This window comes from Sus scrofa, chromosome 14 (assembly GCF_054392235.1).
Source record: "Sus scrofa isolate SSC_HxYL_T2T_F1_AM1 chromosome 14, Sscrofa_HxYL_maternal_Yorkshire_Landrace_v2.0, whole genome shotgun sequence".
NCBI classification, from domain to species: Eukaryota; Metazoa; Chordata; class Mammalia; order Artiodactyla; family Suidae; genus Sus; species Sus scrofa.
The window spans coordinates 62,393,416-62,413,996 of NC_139396.1; the positions used below are offsets into that span (position 1 = coordinate 62,393,416).

The 20,581-nt window shown below is 53.1% G+C and overlaps 1 protein-coding gene across 4 annotated transcripts in view; it reads left to right on the forward strand.

Moving 5' to 3' along the window:
• The first annotated feature begins 8,278 nt into the window (after positions 1-8,278).
• Positions 8,279-20,581, forward strand: part of TRPV4 (transient receptor potential cation channel subfamily V member 4) — a 41,869-nt gene continuing 29,566 nt past the window's right edge. For 2 of the 4 annotated variants that reach the window (XM_084992536.1, XM_084992538.1), the window contains exons 1-2: positions 8,279-8,331; positions 9,982-10,154. The gene's annotated coding sequence lies outside the window, so the exon portion shown is untranslated. The remainder of the gene's footprint in view (positions 8,332-9,981; positions 10,155-20,581) is intronic. The other 2 variants (XM_013982949.3, XM_021071776.2) reach the window with 1 other exon arrangement.

The following is a 20,581-nucleotide window of genomic DNA, read 5'->3' on the forward strand; positions in this document are numbered from 1 at the left end:
TGAGGAGCCCTATTTGAACAGTGTTGCGAAAGTTCGAAGCCTCTCAGCCTGGATGTTTTGGGTTTCATGACGGTTGCTGAGTCAAAGGTATGTCCTGTTACTTATGCTACTATTCCTAATGCTACTTCCTGCAGCTCCTAATTCTGCTACTACTGCTTTACTGCTAGCACTAGCACCACCATCATCACCTCACAATTTTGGGGTTCAAGTCCAGGTTCTATAACTTTGTAGCTGTGTGATCATGGGAAATCAGTCCATCAGTCTGAGCCTCAGTTTCTGCACCTGTACAATGGGACAGGAACACCTCTACCTTGCAGGATTCCGTCAGACGTGTGTAAAATGCCTGGCACAGATGTTCAGTAAGTGGCACTTATTAATATATTTATCAGGATGCTGTGGCCTGCCAGAAGCTCCTGAGGGGCAACCTGGCCCCTTATGCCGTTAAACCAAACCACGTCCACTTACTCCTTATTGTGAAAGATATGGCAAGTCTAATGTCAACACAACAGCAGGAAAACCCCAGAAAATATCCTGCAGTCTGGCTGCTGTTCCTGGCTCTGCCTCAGTCTTCTGTGTGATTCTGAGCAAGTGCTTTCTCCCCTCTGGGCCTCAGTTTCCCTGCGGATAAAGTCAGGAGATTAGACAGTTCAAAGCTCCCTCCCACTCTATCAATCTACAGTGGGCTGTCCCTGCAACCAGTCCCTGGTTCGAATTTGTAGTTCAAGGAAATCAATGCTCCATCCGCAAGTGAGCACATTGGTTTCTCCTTGTGACTCATAGTGAGACCACCTGTACAAAGCACTTAGCACGAAGCTTGACACCTAGAGGGTGCTTGTTAAAGGGCAGCTAAGATGATGGTTCTTGATCTATCTCAGAGAGGAGTGTCTGGAAGGTGAGTCAGTCAACTCTGGTTTCCTGAGCACCTACTATACACGAGTCCCAAGACAGCCAAGGGTGCACCCTCCAAGGGGCTCATGGTCCACTGGAAGAGAGTTAGAGGGAGAGGGCAGGGAGAAACCCTCTGAGGAGGTGACATTTCAGCTGAGATCTGGGGTGGGGGAGGGGAAGAGCAGACAATGAAAAGAGGCTGGCAACAGCTGGTGCAAAGGCCCTGGGGCAGGAGAGAGAGCACCCTATTCTCAGGACGGAGAGCAAGGCCAAAGTGGCTGGAGCCTAGTGATCAAGGAGGGGAGGACCGTTCCAGATGAAACCTAGTAATTCTGAGGCCAATGTGAGTTTGGTTTTTGTTTTAAAGCAAGGGAAGTAATAAACCTCTATGAGTAGAGAGTGACAAAAACAATTCTCATTTTAAAAAGCTGTTAGCTCATCTCTCAGTGGGTCTCAGCTGCTCGCTCCCTTGTCCAATCTCTGCCTCTTCTTGGCAGGAAAAATTGAGACTTCATCACTTACAAGCCAGGAGTCTGGGGTCCTAGACCTCTGTGAAAGTTCTGGGCCTCTCAGCAAAGGGTTTATTCACTCCCCTCATAATTTTGGTCACCACTCTGGGGGCCTCCATGGATCCCCAGGAGCCCCCCGAGGGACCCCAGTTAGGAAACCAGGAATTACTCAGCCCCCACTGGCACCAGCCCCCACCCTGCCCCGCCCTCTTTAGGCCGCAACTGCAGAGAAAAGCTATCTTTGAAATGCCCGTGGCCAGCTGTGGCTCGGCCACACCCACAGGCCACCAAGCCTGCTGCCCAGCAAACTGGAATCACAGCCGGTGGCTGAGGGCTGGGAGAGGCTGTGCCCATGGCAACGGACCTCTGAGGGGAAGGGCTTCCTTCCCACCTGGCCTCAGGTTTCTGCCCCAGGGAGAATTCCAGAAGAGCCTCATTGAAGGTCCCTGGCAGGGCAGGGCCTCCAGTCTCTGAAACAAAATCCGGCTATTTGTGGGTCAGAGGCGGACAAACCAGCTGATTGTCCCCAGCTTCTTTGTGTTCTGTCTCGGTGGCTTCTGGGTAATTGTGGGAGGGTGTGATCTCCTGGGGTCTGCTGTCCTTTGGGGACGCTGCACCCTCCCCTCCCTCGCTGTATGACCTTGGGCAGGTTCCTTCACCTCTCTGAGTGTGCTTCCTCTCCTGTAGCTGGGAGGGAACCATGAGGGTCAAGCCCTATGCAGCTCCTGGCACACAGCAGGTGCTGCATAAATGCACAAAAGCCAGCCCTGGTATGCCCTCTTCCCCCTTCCCCCAGTCGTTTCTTTTCTTCACCACCCCACAACCCCATGCTCCCCAACCTCACCCAAGTGGATGCGAGTGAGCAGGGTTTCTGATGTCAGAGGTGAGGGGATGGAGGTACACGAGGCTGTGCCCGGTGGCTGCTCTAGGGGCTGGAGGGTGCTGTTTGAATTCATATGGTCCTGGGTTCAAATCCTGACTGTGTCCTCAGGCACGAGGCTTTCACCATGTGGCGCCTCTGTTTGTTCACCTGCAAAAAGGGCTGGAGGAGACCCACGCCTCTGAGGTGTATCAGGAGGAGGGGATGAGGCAGCCGGGGTCTGCAGGAGTCCAGCCCCACGTGGTGGCTTGGGCTGCACACCCACAACTCTGAAAAGCACACCAGGTCCTGAGGACACCAACTCTTGGCCTGAACCAAGCTCTGGAGCTATGAGGCCACCAGCTGGGCCAAGGGAGTGCCCATGGGAGACGGGGAGGGGAGAGGGCAGAGGCAGAGCAGCATGGGTAGGGAAAGAAATTTCTGCCTGGGATTGAGGGGGCCCATGCCAGGGATGTCGGTTGTTTTCTGGATTCAGTAGTTCTCATCTGTAAAATGGAGACACTGATGTCAACCTCACAAGATTCCTGGAAAGGAAGATGTAAGTAGCGTAAGGGAGCATCCTGGGGAGACCTGAGAGTGCTCAGAAGGGGGAGTTAGGTGGTCTTGGTGGGCAAACACGGTGGCCTCAGAGGACTGTTGACTGAGCATTACTGTGTCGACACTGCCCAGCCCTCAGGAGCATGACCCATCGTGTTTGATCCTCCCAACCAGGCAAGGTTGGGGGCCGTTACTATCTCCATGTCATAGATGAAGAAGTGAAGCTCAGAGAAGCAGGGTCACCTGCTTGAGGTCACACAGCTTAGGAATGTGGAAGAGTCACACCCAGATCCATTTGACTCCAGAGACCATGTTCTTTTTTTTCCATTTTAAAAAATTTTGGGAGTTCCCGTCATGGCTCAGTGGTTAACAAATCTGATTAGGAACCATGAGGTTGTGGGTTCGATCTCTGGCCTCCCTCAGTGGGTTATGGATCCAGCGTTGCTGTGGCTGTAGTGTAGGCCGGCAGCTACAACTCCAATTAGACCCCTAGACTGGGAACCTCCATATGCCGTGGGTGTGGCCCTAGAAAAAACAAAAATAGATAAGTAAATAAAAATTAAAAAAAAAACTTTTGTAACAGTTCTATTGAAATACAATTCACACACCATGAAATTCACTCATTTACAGCGTCCTATCCAGTGTTTTTTGTAGAGTCACAGATGGATGCAATTACGACCACAGTCAATTTGACATCGTTTTCATCATCCTAAAAAGAAACCCCATACCTTTTAGCCATCAGCCCTCTAAGCCTCCTCTCTCCCCCGCCCCTCACAACCCTCTGTCTCTATGGATTTACCTCTCGTGGACATTTCATATAAATGGAATCATACAATATATGGCCTTCGATGTTTGGCTTTTTTTTTTTCCGAGCCCATGGCATGTGGAAGTTCTCAGGCCAGGGATCCAAACCCACACCACAGCAGTGACCTGAGCTGCTGCAGTGACAACACCAAATCTTTAACCCACAAGGGAACTCCTGATGTAGGCTTTTGTCACTCCGTGTAATGTTTTCATGGTTCATCCATGTTGCATCAGGTGTGAACACTTCATTCTTTTTATTTTGAGCAATAGTCCATTGAATAAATATATCGCATTTAATTTATCCGCTCATCATTTGAGTCATTTCTCTTTTTGGCTATTATGAATAATACTGTTATGAACATTTGTATACAAGGTGTTTTTTTGTGTGTGTGTTCATATGATTTCATTTCTCCTGGCTGTATCCCTAGGCATGGAATTGCTGGGTCATATGTAACTCTATATTTAACCTTCTGAGGAACTGCCAAACTTTTCCACAGTGGCTGCACCATTTTCCATTCTCACCAGCAGTGTATGAAGGTCCAGGTTCCCCACTGTCCCCCAATCCTTGCTAACACATGTTATGACCTGTCTTTTTTGAGACCATGTTCTTCTTGACTGTGTTACACTGTCTAGAGTCTGCTGGACTGGGGTTCCAATCCTACAAGCTACAGGATCTCAGGCATGTGGCTTCTCTGTGTCCTTTTATAGCAAATGCATAAGAATCCCTCCCTCCTCGGCTATCAGGAGATGAACTGGCAGCATCAGGGCTATCTATGCCACCTGCAAAGTGAGATGCTCATGTCTTTTTTTTTTTTTTTTGCTTTTTAGGGCCACGCCTGCAACATATGGAGGTTCCCAGGCTAGGGGTCGAATCGGAGCTGCGGCTGCTGGCCACAGCCACAGCCATGCCAGGTCTGAACCATGTCTCTGACCTACACCACAGCTCACAGCAATGCCGGATCCTTAACCCACTGATAGTTGGGTTCGTTTCCACTGAGCCACAGCAGGAACGCCATGTCTTGTTCTTATAACCAGGGGTAGGGACAGGCGCACTAGGTATAAAGTCTCTGAGAGGCAAACCCATCTCTCTCCAGTGCCTTGCACTGATTATGGAAGGCAGCTAAGTGCAGGCCCTTGGTGCTACCCACGAACCTTCCTTAGTGGATGTGGCCGAGCCCCCCTCAGGCACTTGGCCTGCCTGTAGGCTCTAAAGGACTCTCCACCCACTTTCTTTGCTTTGTTTTTCTCTTCTCTTTTCTTGGCTGCGCCATGGCTTGCGGAAGTTCCTGGATCAGGTGTAGAACTTGTGCCACAGCAGTAACAACCCCAGGTCCTTAATCCACTGAGCCACAGGGAACTCTCTCCCCACCTGTTTTAAGGGCTTTGAAAATTTTTCGTCCCTAAGAGGAAAGGTTCTTTCTGTCAAGAATCTCTCCTCCTTCCAAGGCAGAGGCTGGAGTGTTTCACCAGCAACAAAAACAGTGAAATAAAAGCAGTCACATCCTAGCAGTGGCCCTGTTCATAGTTAGTCAAACAGTGTTTGCTGGGTGCCCTGAACACCTCATTTTTCCTATTTCCTGCTTCCCTGTGAGGCACGCCTGCGTGCTTTCAATCAACCAGTATTTTTCCCCAATTTTTCATCTGTTGTGGTAAGATACACATAACAAAATTTGCCATCGTAAGCCATTTGGAAGTATACAGTTCAGTGGCATTAAATGAATTCACGTTGTTGTGTAACCATCACCACCATCCATCTCCAGAACTCTTTTCATCTTGTAAAACCGACAGTTTGTACCCATTAAACTGTAACTCTGTTCTCCCCTCCCTACAGCTCAACCAGTATTTTATTTATTTTTTAATGATTTTAATTTTTTCCATTATTGTTGCTTTACAGTGTTCTGTCAGTTTCCTACTGTACAGCAAAGTGACCCAGTCACAAAAACATATATACATTATTTTTCACACATTATCCTCCATCGTGCTTGATCATAAGTGACTAGATATAGTTCCCAGTGCTATACAGCAGTTAACCAGTATTTTATTTATTTTATTTTTCGACCAGTATTTTATTTTATTTTATTTTATTTTTATTTTTTTTGTCTTTTGTCTTTTTGTTGTTGTTGCTATCTCTTGGGCCGCTTCCGCGGCATATGGAGGTTTCCAGGCTAGGGGTTGAATCGGAGCTGTAGCCACCGGCCTACACCAGAGCCACAGCAACGCGGGATCCGAGCCGCGTCTGCAACCTACACCACAGCTCATGGCAACGCCGGATCGTTAACCCACTGAGCAAGGGCAGGGACCGAACCCGCGACCTCATGGTTCCTAGTCGGATTCGTTAACCACTGCGCCACGACGGGAACTCCTCGACCAGTATTTTAAAAGCAACTACTAAGTGCCAGGTTCTGGCCCTGCAGCTGCACACAAGACTCCCTGGGTCCTTGCCTTGTGGAAACTGATACCCATTTTTCAGATAAGAAGACTGAGGCACTGAGTGGGAGAGGCTCTTGCTCACGGCTCCCACCTCATCAGCAGAGTTTGAACCCACAACTGGCCCAGAGGCCAGGATCTAGCCTCCAGGCCCAAGACGAATCACTTCCTTGCATGGGGGCCTCAATTGCCCAGTCTGTGAAATGGTGATCAGGAGAGAGTTGGGATAGCCACGCTGATGCTTCGGGCTCATGTCTTATCCCCTTAACTTTGACAAAGAACAAACAGCATCCTTGACCCTCCTGCTCCCTCCATTGACCCTCTACTAACCTCAGTTATCCCTGTCATTTCCTTCTTTCCTTCCTTTCTTCTCCTTCCCCTCCCCCTCTTCTCCCCCCCCCCTTTTTTTTTGCTTTTCAGGGCCACACCCATAGCATATGGAGGTTTCCAGGCTAGGGGTCCAATTGGAGCTACAGTTGCTGGCCTACACCACAGCCACAGCAAAGGGGGATCCTTAATCTGATAAGTGGAGGCCAGGGATCAAACCTGCAACCTCATGGTTCTTAGTTGGATTTGTTTGCACTGTGCCACGACAGGAACTCCTCCCTCTTCTTCTTTTTAAAGAAGAGCCTATCTGCAGAAATGGACTCCAGAGTAGCTATGCTCATGACTCCTCTGCTCCTGAATCTGGCCCCAGCCCCAGCCTGGAAGGCCCCCAACAGATGGGCTTTCCATCAGGGAAGTTTGAGTGGCCGTGTGTTTACATTCCTCGTTACCAGACTGCTTCCTCTCTGCTCTGTTTACGATCCTGGAAACCCAGAGGGAGATGTTTTTCCTCCCCATCCCCTCATGGAGGGGCCTTTGGAGAAGCCATGCTGCCTTCCAAGCCTCAGTTTCTCACCTGTAAAGTGGGCACAGCAGTCCCTCCCTCACGACCTAATGGAAAGAAGTTTTATTTGCTATTATCCCTGCCCCCCATGCTCAGTGAGTTCATTCTTAAGGTTTATTTTTTGGTAAATGTTTCACACTGGGGGTTTGAACACATCACTTCCATTAAGTTAAGGTTCTTTGTCTCCAGCAATTCTGAAATTCCTCTTTCTAGACACTGAACAATATCCCATAGGAGCTATTTCTTCTTGAAAGCTGAGGAGGAAAGACCACTGTCTTCCCAATGGGGGGAGTCAGCTCAATTTAGTAAAAACAATAATGATAAAAAGGGAAAAGAATGTTCCTTGAACTCTGCACAGACCTTGTGCTCCCAGCATCTTCACCATGTCATGAGTGGGGACATAGCTACGCCTCACTCTACACAGGGGACACTGAGGTGCAGCAAAGGGACTGGCTGCTTAGTTGGTGAGTCACAGAGCCAGGTCTTGGGCTCAGGAAGTCCGGCTTGAGGTCTCCAACCAGTCCCAGCAGAAGTGAGCTGCCCGTCCCATGGAGGTATTCAAGTGTCTGGGGTAGAAGGTGAGAATGCAATGGTGGGGCTCACCATCACCACCCAATTTAAAAAAGCAAGAGGAGTTCCCTCGGTGGCACAACAGATGGGCAGTGTGTCTGCAATGCCAAGACGCAGGTTTGATCCCCAACCCGGCACAATGGGTTCAAGGATCCAGCACTGTCAGCAGCTGCGGCAAAGACGGATCTGATCCGTGGCCTGGGAACTCCGTATGCCTGGAGGTGGCCAAAAGAGAAAATAACCAAACAACAACAACAACAACAAAAACCACACCGTGATCATTTACTTAGTGCCAGACTCTGTACTAGGCACTGGGTAACCAGGTGAAGTTACAAGGAGCTCACCCGGATTTAGTCCTGGACCGCCCTGTCTGTAACTCAGGTGCCTCCCCTACTGGACGTGGAGCTGCCTAAGAGCCGGGACCTGCTGAAGGTCTGTCTGAATTTTCTGCTGAATGAATGAATGAATGAGCGAAGGCTTGGAGGAATCAGCGAGCGGCCCGTTAAAGGATGAGGAAGCCAGGCTGGCGAAGTCAGGAGTCCGAGATCTCTCGATTCCAGCCAGCGCCCCCTCCACTAAGCTCCTGCCCCTCAACTAGGGATGCTGAGGCCCACCTTCCAGGTGTGGAAACTGAGGCCCCGCCTCCCCCCCCTCAGGGGCGGCCTGTCCGGGCGCGAGGTGGGCGGGGTGCGCCCGGGGGCGGCGCGCGGCTGTGGAACCTGAGCCCCGGGAGGAGGGACGCGGCGACGGCGGGCGGGCACGGGGCGGCTGCCGGGTTTCAGGAAGCGCCGCGTTCTCGGGGCCACCAGCGCCGAGCCCTCCGGGAGGTGAGTGGGGCCTGAGCCTTCGGGGCGGGGAACCCGGGAGGGATGGCTCGGCTAGGACCCCGAGCGCCCCCGGGCCCATCCTGACGGCAGCGGAGAGCCGGCCTGGGGCGCGGGACCCGCAGGGGGACTCATGGGTCCTGCACCGCTTCTCTGGTCTTCGGTTTTATTACCTGTGAAATGGGCGCCCATGGTGGGCTCTGGGGTTGCTGGTCTCTGGGATGGAGGACTGGGGACCAAACGCAGGAGGCCCTGCAGCCCACCTCTGGCTCACCCCTTTTTGGGGGGCTTGAGGGAGTTGGGGGTGCTGAGGTTTGCTTTTTGCCTGGCGGAGAGACTGGGAGTCTGGAGCTTCCAAAGGCCACTTCTTGGTTACTGAGTCCCAGAGAGAAGGCCCTTCCCCCCAACCCCCCCGTGAGGCAGGATAATCTTTAACCGCCCCTTCAGCTCTGTCCTGAGGAGTCTGGGAGGGTCTCTGAGGACCTGGAGAGACCTGCCCTGCCCCACATGCCAGGTGATTCCACCCACAGGCCCCTTAATTGAGCTCCCCGCCCCCCACCTGGCCCAGGCCCAGCCAGTTTCTCTATCTGTCCTCCCCATTTTGCAGATGAGGAAACTGAGGATCAGGTGGGGGGTGTAGCCAGGTGGAATTTAAACCCAGGGCTGCTCCCTGCCTGGCGCCCAGGGGGTGTCTTGGAAGGTGGCGGGCGGGGGGTGGGGTGCTTATGGCTGCCCTGTGTCTAGAACAGGGGTTTCTGCTTGGGGCCATGGTGGGGGCGTGCAGTTGTGTGTGAGCTTTGCTCTGGGATGCTAAAACCTGCTAGAAGGTTTAAGCTTCACCACTTTATCTCTGGGGCGAGGACAGCAGGGCAACTCAGTGAAGAGGTGGCGGGGTATGAGGGTCAGGCCAGGGTCATCTGTGAGGCTAAAAGTGGGGCCAGGAGTTCCTGTCATGGTGCAGCGGAAATGAATCCGACTAGGCACCATGAAGTCTTGGTTCTATCCCTGGCTTCACTCAGTGGGTTAAGGATCCAGTGTTGCTGTGGCTGTGGTGTAGGCTGGCAGCTGTAGCTCTGATTGGACCCCTAGCCTGGGAACCTCTATATGCCACTGGTGTGGCCCTAAAAAGCAAAAAAAAAAAAAAAAAAAGTGGGGCCACTGTGGCCCTGAACCCCTGCTCTGCCACCCACTACTTTGTGACCTTGGGCTCCTCCCTTAGCTGAGGGACAGAGAGCTCATCTGCAGAATGGAGGGGGTTAGGCTGAGGGTGACTCCCAGGACCAGGGTGAGGACAGCTGACCTGTGGGGGCCCCACACGGTACCTGGGGTCCCTGCCATCTCTATGCTTGTGTTGGTGGTTGTGGCCCCAAACATCTTTTTTTTTTTTTTTTCCTCAAATGTCTTAATGGAGGGAATGAAAAAAGGTAATTGACCATTTCCACATTTCTCCAGATCATTCTTTTTGAATAATGGTGGGAACCAGAGGGGCTGGGGACTCCTCTTTCTCACCTTTATTGGTAAGTCACAGGAAGGAGGGGCTCCCCCAAACAGTAAATGGCAGTCATAGACCAGGCAGGCTCAAGGTTGTAAAAAGCAGGATGGCGTTTTATATATATATATATATATATATATTTGTTTGTTTTGTCTTTTTAGGGCCGCACCCGCGGCACATGGAGGGGTCGAATCGGAGCTGTAGCTGCCCGCCACAGCCACAGAAATGCCAGATTCAAGCTGCGTCTGTGACCTACACCACAGCTCACAGCAATGCCAGATCCTTGACCCACTGAGCGAGGCCAGGGATTGAACCTACATCCTCATGGATGCTGGTCAGATTCGTTTCACTGAGTCATGATGGGAGCTCCAGGGTGGGGTCATCTTGAAGTGAGTTTTCCCAGGTGTAGGGAATGGTCACCTGAGGAAAATGATGCGAGAGAGAGCCCTGCATTGAAGATGAGGCCTGGGATTTCCCAAGCTAAATCCAGACCAGCCGCCTTATATCCTGGCCAGGGTCTGTGGATATAAGGCGGCTCCCACCTCATCTGGTGTGAGCGGGGCTTCAGCTATTTACTCTTTTGTCCATCACACCCTCCTGAGAAGCCACCCTGGGCCAGCCCTGGGCTGGGCACTGAGGTACCTCGGACCGCAGCCTAGCCCCAGCCCCAGGGGCATGAACTGGGTGCTCCAAGGGAGCCAGTGAGATGGGAGGGAGGCTGCCCCTCCTCACGGCTGCCTCATTGGGCCTGGGATTGCCCCAGTGCCAGCTGTGGTCTCCAGGCAGGCAGTACCCACACCCAACCAGCAAGCACCCAGCAAGCAAGCATGTACAGGAGGTAATGGGAATTAGGTGTTGCCGCTGAATGGGGGTCAGGAGAGCAGGGCTGCGGGTGGCCCTGTGACAGGATGCAGGATACTCTATCAAGGTGGCGTTTCAGGTGTTCCCTTCGTGGCTCAGCGGTTAGTGAGCCTGACTGGGGTCCATGAGGATGAGGGTTTGATCCCTGGCCTCTCTCAGTGGGTTAAGGATCTGGCGTTGCCTTGAGCTGTGGTGTAGGTCGCAGATGCAGCTTGGATCTGGCATTGCTATGGCTCTGGCGTAGGCTGGCAGCTGTAGCTCCTATCAGACCCCTAGCCTGGAAACCTCCATGTGCTGCGGGTGCAGCCCTAAAAAGACAGAAAGATCTGGAAAGAGCATTCAGACAGTGGACCTGACTTCACCCTGTCACCAAGTGGTAAAACTAGGGTTTGGAGAGCTGCGAAATTGCCCCATTTGCCTAGAGTATGTAACATGAACAGGAAGGACAAGGGATCAGACAGGCAGGGGCTGGGTCAGACCCAGAAGCCCTAAAAGTCTTCCCGGCTAGGCTGGGAAGTACAGGCCGGATGTGTGGTCTGGAAAGGCCTGCAGACTGGGAGCCAGGCAGGGAGTTGGGTCCTGGAGGGGGGCCGGTTGGGGGGAGTCATCCAGGCCCAAGGCGTGAGGCCCCAGGTAGGGACGAGAGGGGGCCGGCTGGAAGGTGGAGGAGAAAGAGAAATGCGAAGGCTGTGGCCTCTGTGCCTGGCACATGGTGCTCAGTAAATCTCTGTCGCATGGTTGAGTGCCCAACCACATCCTTTTGAGAGGGCTGGAGTCCTTTGAGGTCCCTCGTGCATTCCCGGGAGGGAGGGGGCCACATGGAGCTGGTGGCTCTAACCCCCTCCCCCAGGCCCCCCCGACCCGCTCTCTACCTCAGTTTCTCGAATTTGACTCTGAGAAAGACACTCCAGGCCCCTCCCCAACTCATGCGGACCTAGGGACCAGCTCATCTTCTTGTCACATCCAGGATCTGGGGGGCCAAGGGAACATTTCATGCCAGCAGGCTCTTCTGGAATGCTCTGCATTGCCAAGCTGGGATGGAATTTACCTGTTAAAGATTAATTCAGATCTCTTGAGATACTTGTGGTCCTGGGCCCTGCAGCTGCCGCTCTGAATTCTGGGTGCAAGATTCTGTCCAGCTTCAGCTAAACCTGGGCTGCGTTAGTGGTCATTACGATGGCAGCAAGGATTTATTGAGCGATAGACCCTGAGCCAGACACTCAGTAGATTTAGATGCAAAGCTATGCTGGTACCCTCAGAGAGAGGACCTGAGGTTGGGGTGACGAAGGCACTTGCCCAGCGTTCTCTCAGCTGGCAAGGGCCAGAACTGAGATCTGACCTCCATTTATCCAGTTCTAAAACCCATGCCCTTAACTTGCAAGGTGGTCTGAACCCATCTGTGTAGACCTGGGGTCATGAGAAGACAGTCCAGAGCTTAGAGATAAGAACCTGAATTGTTCAGACAGGCCTGGGCTTCAGTCCTAGGCCCGCTGCCTTCCCTCCAGAGGAGCCTGGGCAGGTCACCTCTTTGCTCTGAGCCTCCGTTTCCTCATCTGTCAAATGGTGCTCTTCTGTCCCCTCTTTGCAAGGACAGTCCAAGGCACACGAGTGGGGCTCTGAGCACCATCTTCTTCCTCATCCTGTCCCCTGGCCTGTTCCAGGGCACGTTTTCCTCCAGCTTGTCCCCAGGGCACCCTCCGAGAGCCCCTCTGTGCCAGGTGGGTAGGTGGAAGGTAGCAGGGGCAAAGCTAGACTTGCATTTGGACAACGGTTGCTGTCTTTTCAGCTCTGAAATATTTACGGGCATTGACTGAGTGCCAGAAGCTGTCAGAGTTTCCTACTTTCTTGATTTGATGCTTAAAAACAGGGCCAAAACCTAGCTACCTGCTTCAAACCCTCACTCTCAGTGAGTTCCCTTCCTCCTTGTGCCTCAGACAGTCTCCAGAGCGATGCTGACTCTTCAGAGTGTAACCAGTGTCTCTTGCCTGACATTCACCTTGATGCTGTCAGAGCATCACCCCTACTGGAGGTGGGCGGGGCAGGACTGCTGAGTCCCATTTTACAGCTAAGGAAACTGAGACTCAGAGAAAGAAGCAGTTTGCCTAGGGATTCCCTACTGGCCTTTGGAAGAGCTGGACCTGAAAGCCAGATTCCATTGACTCTGGTCCTCTTGGGTTCCCTGAAAAGCCCAGTGGCTGGCTCAGCTTTCTTCCTGGAAAGCTGCTCGCCTCTTCCTTCTTGGGAGTATGACCCACGCCTGTTCACATCCCAGCTCAGCCACTCACTGCTGTGTGACTTCAGGAAGTGACTTAACCTCTCGGGTCCTGGGGATGCCACCTGGGGTCTGCTGGAGTTCAGAGCTCTGCCAGTTGAGGGGAGCTTGTGTTATTCTGGCTGCCACTCCTGCCCCAGCTTGGACTTGCCTTGCCTTGGGTGCCCTTGGGTCCCTGTGAGCTGTCCCCCTGGCTGAGCAGGAATGAGGAAAGGAGGCCTGGCCCTCACTTTTACTGTGACTCGTATTTCCTTCCCATCTCTGAGCCCCTTCCTGTTCATCAGCTTCCCCTTTCTGCCCTGAGCCCTACCCACTGCTGGCTGTGTGACCACAAGCAGGTCACCCCACCTCTCTGAGCCTGTTTCCTCATCCATGCGGGAGGGTCACAGACACCACGCCAGTGGCATTGGGGCCCCTCCCCACTCGCAGGTCTGCCCCAGATGAGGTCAGAGGGCGGGAAAGGCTATGGAGGGAGGTGGTGGCGTGGGGGGCAGACAGGAGGGCCATTGACCAAATGGGAATACTCTTATTTTTCTTTGAGTGGTGAGTAACGGTCGCCCCTCCCGCCCCCACCCTGCCTGCCACACAAAGCGCTCCTCAGTCTCACTGGACGCCTGTTTTTCCCTGAGGGTGGAGTGGCCTGGCTTCCATCCGGCTGACCTGGAGGGCTGACCACCTCTGGGAGAGCTCCTCAAGGGGGGTGTACGGGGCCCCACTTCCAGCATGTGTCCTGATGGGCTCCACAGGCTCGGGGTGGGGGTCCCCAGTAAGCTGGGGCCAATTGACCTCAGGCGGAACCTGTTGGCCGTTTCACTCCTGTCCCTGTGCTCCTTGGCAGAGAAGAGGGGCTCAGGAATGCCTGTGGAGGGAGCACCCTGGTGGCCTAGTGGTTAAGGACTCTGCATTGTCATTGCTGTGGTGTGCATTTGATCCCTGTCTCAGGAACTTCCACGTGCCATGGTATGCCCCCCCCCAAAAAAAAGGAATATCTGTGGACAGAGAAATGGATGAAGGAAGGAATAAGTGTGCACAACAGATGAGCCAACAAGGGCGGGGGGGCATCAGGAGAACCTGCCTACTCAGATTCAGACTTGGGCAAGTGCCCTGGTCTCTCTGAGCCTCAGTTTCTTCATCTGCAAAATGGACCCATGATAGCTGTTGCCCTCACTGGGGAAGGGGGTGAATTGAACCTCCTGGGTCAGAGAGCCCAGCATGCAGTAGGTACTCAATACATTAACTGTTGAAGGATGAGTGGGGGTGGAATTTAGCTAGCTGGTTAGTTGGGTGGAGGTTCAGCTGTGACCATCTGCCTGCCCTACGGAGAATGATTTAGCTGTCTTTGATTCATTTGTATCCATGAGTTCGTTCATTCATTAATCCATCTGTTCATTTACTCAACAAGTATGTCTTGGACATCTCTGTGCCAGTCTCACTGGCAGGCAGTGGGACTCAGTGGTGACTGGAGCAGAAGAGGTCCCTGTCGTCTGGGAGCTGTGTGTGTTCCCACCATCTGGGGTTGCCCTCTATGAGGCTCTGACACCACAGCATCCAAGCAATCCAGGGGTGGGTCCTGTGATTAACTCCCTTTTAGAAATGAGGAAACTGAGGCTCAGAGAGGTGCAGTGATCCGCCTGGGGTCGCACAGCTACTAAGTGGCAAAGCCACGATTCAAACTCTAAGTCTGTCTGTGCCAGCCTGCCCCAGGGATTCCAAGGGGTGTTGCATTAGAAGAGTGACCCCAGGGAGAGGGCTGCATAGACTCTGAACTCAGATGGGTTTGAAAGCAGATGCTTGGAATATTCCCTTCCTGTTGAGTTGTGACCTTGGCTGGGTCTCTTGGTCTCTCTGAACCTCAGTTTGCTCATCTGTGAAATGGGGCCCCTCACCTCCATTTTCCCCAGATGTGCTTTATTCATCCGAGAATGGAGACAATGATGCCCACCTTCCAGAGTTATTTTTTGGATTAAGACAGATAGAAGGGGCTGTGACAGGTACCAAGGAGGGTAGGCACTACCGCGGGCTTCCAGGCTCTCCTCTCAGCCATAATTCCAAGCAGTTAGCCAGAGACAGTAGACTACTTTTGGCACAGACTGGATGGAGGCAAGGTGGGCCGGGGCAGAGAGAGAATCTCACACCGGTTTTCTGCTGCCTGGGGCTCCCTTCCCGGGCTCCTGCCTGACCCCTCCCTTCCCTAGGTATCTGCTCTCTTCTCTGACTTGGTAACCTTGGGGCCTTGGCCTGTGGGTATGAGGGATGGAGGGCTGTGTGTAGGTCTGGGTGGGTGTCCTGTCTCCTCTGGGCCTGTCTCCCAGCTGGGGAATGGAAGGGAGATGGGAATGAGGAGGGAAGAAAACCCTTTCAGAAGGCAGCATCTCCTTCGGAGCCAGGACGTCTGGGTCCCAGCCCGGCCTCCACCCTGACATCTCCCTAGCTGTAAATTGTGGGAAGGTTAACAATGAAAAAGCAGCTGCCGTTTTTTGAACACTTACTGTGCACCAGGTGCTATCCTAGACTCTTGATCAGTGATTCAGTCATTTATCCTCCATTGTCATTCAGTCCTCACAACAGCCCTTTGTTGTAGAAGCTACCATTTTAATTAGTTTTTTGGCTGCACCTGTGGCATGTGGGCATTCCCAGGCCAGGGATCGAACCTGCACCGCAGCAGCGATCAAGCTGCTGCAGTGACACCAGATCCTTAACCTGCTGCACCATATGGGAATGCCCATCATGTTTTTGTTTTGTTTTGTTTTTGTTTTTGTTTTGTCTTTTTGCCATTTCTTGGGCTGCTCCTGCAGCATATGGAGGTTCCCAGGCTAGGGGTCGAATTGGAGCTGTAGCCGCTGGCCTACGCCAGAGCCACAGCAATGCGGGATCCAAGCCGCGTCTGCAACCTACACCATAGCTCACGGCAACTCCGGATCCTTAACCCACTGAGCAAGGCCAGGAATCGAACCTGCATCCTCAGCGGATTCTAGTTGGATTTGTTAACCACTGCGCCACGATGGGAACTCCCATCATGTTATTTTTTTTAATTTAGAACGTGAATGTACTATCCAACCAGTAATTATAAAGCAGATACAAGTTCCCCCTTCCCGGGTGGCAGTAATTATTTCCACCATTTTACGGATGAAGAAACCGAGGCCCAGAGAGAAGTGTCTTGCCCCTGGCCACTCCACTGGGAAGTGGCAGGTGGGGAACAGAACATAGGTTGGGTGGTTTCTGAGGCGACAGAATCTTCCCTGGGGATCGTCTCTGTGCCTGTGTCTGTCCTCTGGAAGAGGGGCCGGGCTAGGGAGAAGGGGCCTCCATCCTTCTGGGCCGGAGCTGGGTAGCATCACGTTCCAAGCAGGGCTGAGTCAGAGACTTGGGGGCTGAGCTCTGATGGGAGGGCGTGAGGCAAGGGAAGAAGGAGCCGGAGCCTCCTGGGACAGGGATGTCGCATCCTTGAGCCCTTTCTATGTGCCAGCCCCTGTGCTGGAGCCTTTATGAGTGTCTAACCTCACGACATTCCACGTTGCTCTAAGGAAATTGAGGCTCAGGGAGGGGAAGTGACCTGCCTGAAGTCACCCAGCCTGGTAGTATTGAGGTATGATTCGCATGCAACTCACCCTTTGAGCGCGTGCAGTTCACTGGTTCTGTAGCGTGTTCAGAGGTATACAGACATCACCTCTGTCTCAGTACATTTTTGTCACCCCCACAGTGAACCCCATACCCATTAGCAGTCACTGTCCCCCCGACCCCCCAGCCACTGGCCGCCACTAACCTGCTTTCTCTTTCTATGGATATGTCTATTCTGGACATTTCATGGAAAGGGGATCCTCCCATGTGGCCTTTTGTGTTAAGAGGTGCAAGCTGCCTCCCTGCCTCCCAGGGGCTCCCACCCTAGGGCCAGGGACCGTGGAATTGACCGGGGGCCTGTGAGTGCTCGGAGGGGTGTTCGTGTGCATGTCAGAATCTCTCTGGCCAATAACTTGCCAAATGACCGAGTGACTGTCGTGGCCACACTGGCCTTGCCCTCTTTGAGGCCTGGTGAATCACCCTGGCCCTGCCCTGCCTGGGTGGTGTGAGCTGGAGGGGGCACCCTCCTGGGTGGGGGGACCCGGCAGGACACTGGGGCTCTGTCGGCCCCGGACAGGCAGGCACTGTGCAGCAAACAGGAAGCGGGCTGGGCCGAGACCTGCTAGGTAAACACGGGCTGGCTGGGGAAGGTGCCGGTCATGGCGGGATGATCCCTGCTGCTGCCGCCTGCCAGGCTCCGGGGAGCCTCAGGCAGCCTGGCAGACAGTGGCTTTCACTTGGCCAATGGGCTGAGCTGCCAGCGGCAGCTGCTCTGAGGTGACTGCCAGTCCCAGGCCCTGGGCGCCAACACTCTGCCCTCCCTGGAGTCATACCTTCCTTGGGCCTCAGTCTGCCTTTTCATCCCTCTCCTCCTAATAATGATAATGTAGTGACACTGATGGTGCTGGCAGTAGCCATCCACTAATCAGTGGCTACAGCTCTGATTCCACCCCTAGCCTGGAAACCTCCATATTGCCGCGGGAGCGGCCCTAGAAATGGCAAAAAGACAAGAAAAAAAAATGTATATATATATATAGGTAAGAAAACAGAGGCACAGAAGGGCCAGTGAACTTGCCCAGAGTCACACAGCTGCCCCAACCCCCAGAGGAGACCACTCTTCCTTCACCTCCACCTTTTTCTTCTCTCTTTTTTTTTTTTTTTTCTGTCTTTTTGCTATTTCTTGGGCCGCTCCTGCGGCATATGGAAGTTCCCAGGCTAGGGGTCCAATCGGAGCTGTAGCCACCGGCCTACGCCAGAGCCACAGCAACGCGGGATCCGAGCCGCGTCTGCAACCTACACTACAGCTCACTGCAACGCCGGATGGTTAACCCACTGAACAAGGGCAGGGACCGAACCCGCAACCTCATGGATGCTAGTCGGATTCATTAACCACTGCGCCACGACGGGAACTCCTCTTTTTTTTTTTTTTTTAATGTCTTTTCGTCCTTTTAGGGATATGGAGGTTCCCAGGCGAGGGTCTAATCAGAGCTGCAGCTGCCTGCCCACACCACAGCCACACCACCACCAGATCTGAGCCTCCTCCTTGACCTACACCACGGCTCACAGCAACACCGGATCCTTAACCCACTGAGCGAGGCCAGGGATCAAACCTGCAACCTCATGGTTCCTAGTCAGATTTGTTTTCGATGTGCCACAACAGGAACTCCCCTTTTTCTTCTTAAGTCCCTGTAAAGTATCTGCTGGAGGAGTAGGTCCTGGGGCCACAAAGGTCGTAGATCGGCTTCTGCCTCTCAGGAGCTGGGCAACCCTGAAAGAGTAACTTTACCTCTCTGAGCCTCAGTTTTCTCACCTGTAAGGTGGGGAGATCTTTTCTCTCTCTTGGTACCAGCAAACCTCGGGTTGTGTACTCCTAGTCCCTTCCCCATCCACACCATCCCTTCAGGACCGATCTAGAATGAGAGGCTATTCTGGGGTCCTGCAGGAAGTGGGGGCCCCCGGATTAGGCAGAGAGCCCCCGGAAGGAGGGAGGGGGAAGTGCACTGAGTCTGTCTGGGAGCAGAACTGTCCCCTGGTCTGCCTGCCCCCCCCATCCACCCACCTCCTCACCCACTCACGAATCTTTTCTTCTTCCTACTTTTCTTCTCCTAATGTCTCAGGCCCTGCCAGTCCTCAGTGCCCCCTGCACCTTCCCAGCTCCACACCCTCAAACTCGCCCTCTCTGCTCTTTTATCCCATTCCACTTTGTCAAGCCCAAGCCTGAATACCCCTCCTCTTGCAGCCTCTCCCTGTGCCCATCAGGATCACTGTGACTTCCTCCTGCCTCCTTTCAGCACTTCAGAGGCCCTTTGCCTTATAGTTTAAGAAAGCAAATATTTACTGATGCCTGGGCATGATGCTGAGTGCTGGGGAGACAGCAGACACAAAACAGTTGCTCCTTCATGGAACTAAAATTCTAGAGGAAAAGAGAATTTGGATAAAAGAATGATATAAGTAAAGATCAACGTTTAATTGTGAAGGAGTTCCCTGGTGGCCTAGAGGTTAAGGATCTGGCATTGTCACTGCAGTGGCTTTCGGTGCTGCAATGGCATGGGTTTGAAACCTGGCCTGGAACTTCTGCATGCTGTGGGCGTGGCCAAATAAAAAAGTTTAATCATGAAAAGCATTATGAGTTCCCGTTGTGGCTCAGTGGTTAACGAATCCGACTAGCATCCATGAGGACGTGGGTTTTATCCCTGGCCTCACTCAGTGTGTTAAGGATCTGGCATTGCTGTGAGCTGTGGTGTGGGTCGCTGACTCAGCTCGGATCCTGAGTTGCTGTGGCTGTGGTGTAGGCCAGCGGCTACAGCTCCGGTTCGACTCCTAGCCTGGGAACCTCCATATGCCACGGGTGCGACCCTAAAAAGACAACAAGACCAAAAAAAAAAAAAAAGAGAGACACTATAAAGGGAGGCACATGCTACTCTAAGAGTGAACACAAGGGAGCTGATTTAGACTTGGAGCGGGGAGGCAGGAAGGCTTTTCAGAGGAAGTACAGCTTCAGATGCCACCCTAAGAATGGGAGCTGGTGGAGGAAGAGCATCTCAGGCAGAGGGAACAGCCCAGGCAAAGGCCTGTGTGTGTGTGGGGGGGTGCACGGTGAGCCATCCCCCTTCTCTCCCAGACTGTGAGTTCAATGTGCTTCCCCTCTTTTATGCCTCCCTGGGTGCCCTGCACACAGGTGGGACTCAGCAAATGCCCATGAGAGTGCACTGATCTCAGCTCCCTGGAATTCTTTCCCTCTGGGGTGGAGCAACCCCTGCATGCCTAAACTTGCCCCCAGATTTAAGCAGCTTTCCTCGGCTGTGTAATCAGGAGGATGGGATTTGACAAGTACGTGCCAGGGTTTCCATGAGATCAGGCAAAGCCATGGGGTAGTGGAAAGGATGGACCCCTGCCTCCACTCTCTTCCCCGGGAACAGGGAAATGAAGCTAGAGACCTACCCCACCCCTGTGGAACCCGGGAGTCTCAGAGAGAAGACACCTGCAGTTCACCCAGTCTTGCAGTTTGCTATTTATCAAGGGCTTATCCGTGCCAGGTGCTTGACTCAATTCTTATAATCCTCACAGTGACCCAATTAAGAGCCCCAAGGGCAGGTGAGGCAAATAAGGCTCAGAGAGGCTAAGTAACTCGCTCAAGCTCACCCAGCTAATGAACAGTGCGTCTGGGAGCCAAGCCCCCATCTGTCTGACGTCAAAATGCAAGTTCTTTCCATGCCCGCCTCTCCCCGCCATGTGCCCCTTCTTCAGGGGAGGGAGTGCCCTGACTGATCCCCAGGGGTCATCAGAGCAGGATGCCTGATCTTCAGCCACATTTCTGGAGAGCCTGGTGTCTGACCCAGGCAGAGAGGAAGGAGTGGGGACCCTGGCTCAGTCCTATGCCTCCTCACCCTGCTCGGGACCCCTGCACCCCTGAACTCAGCCACCCTGAGCCTTTGCGGTCTAATGAGCTCTTTTTTTTTTTTTTTTTTTTTTTTTTTTTTTTTTTTGTCTTTTGTCTTTTTGTCGTTGCTATTTCTTGGGCCGCTCCCGCGGCATATGGAGGTTCCCAGGCTAGGGGTTGAATCGGAGCT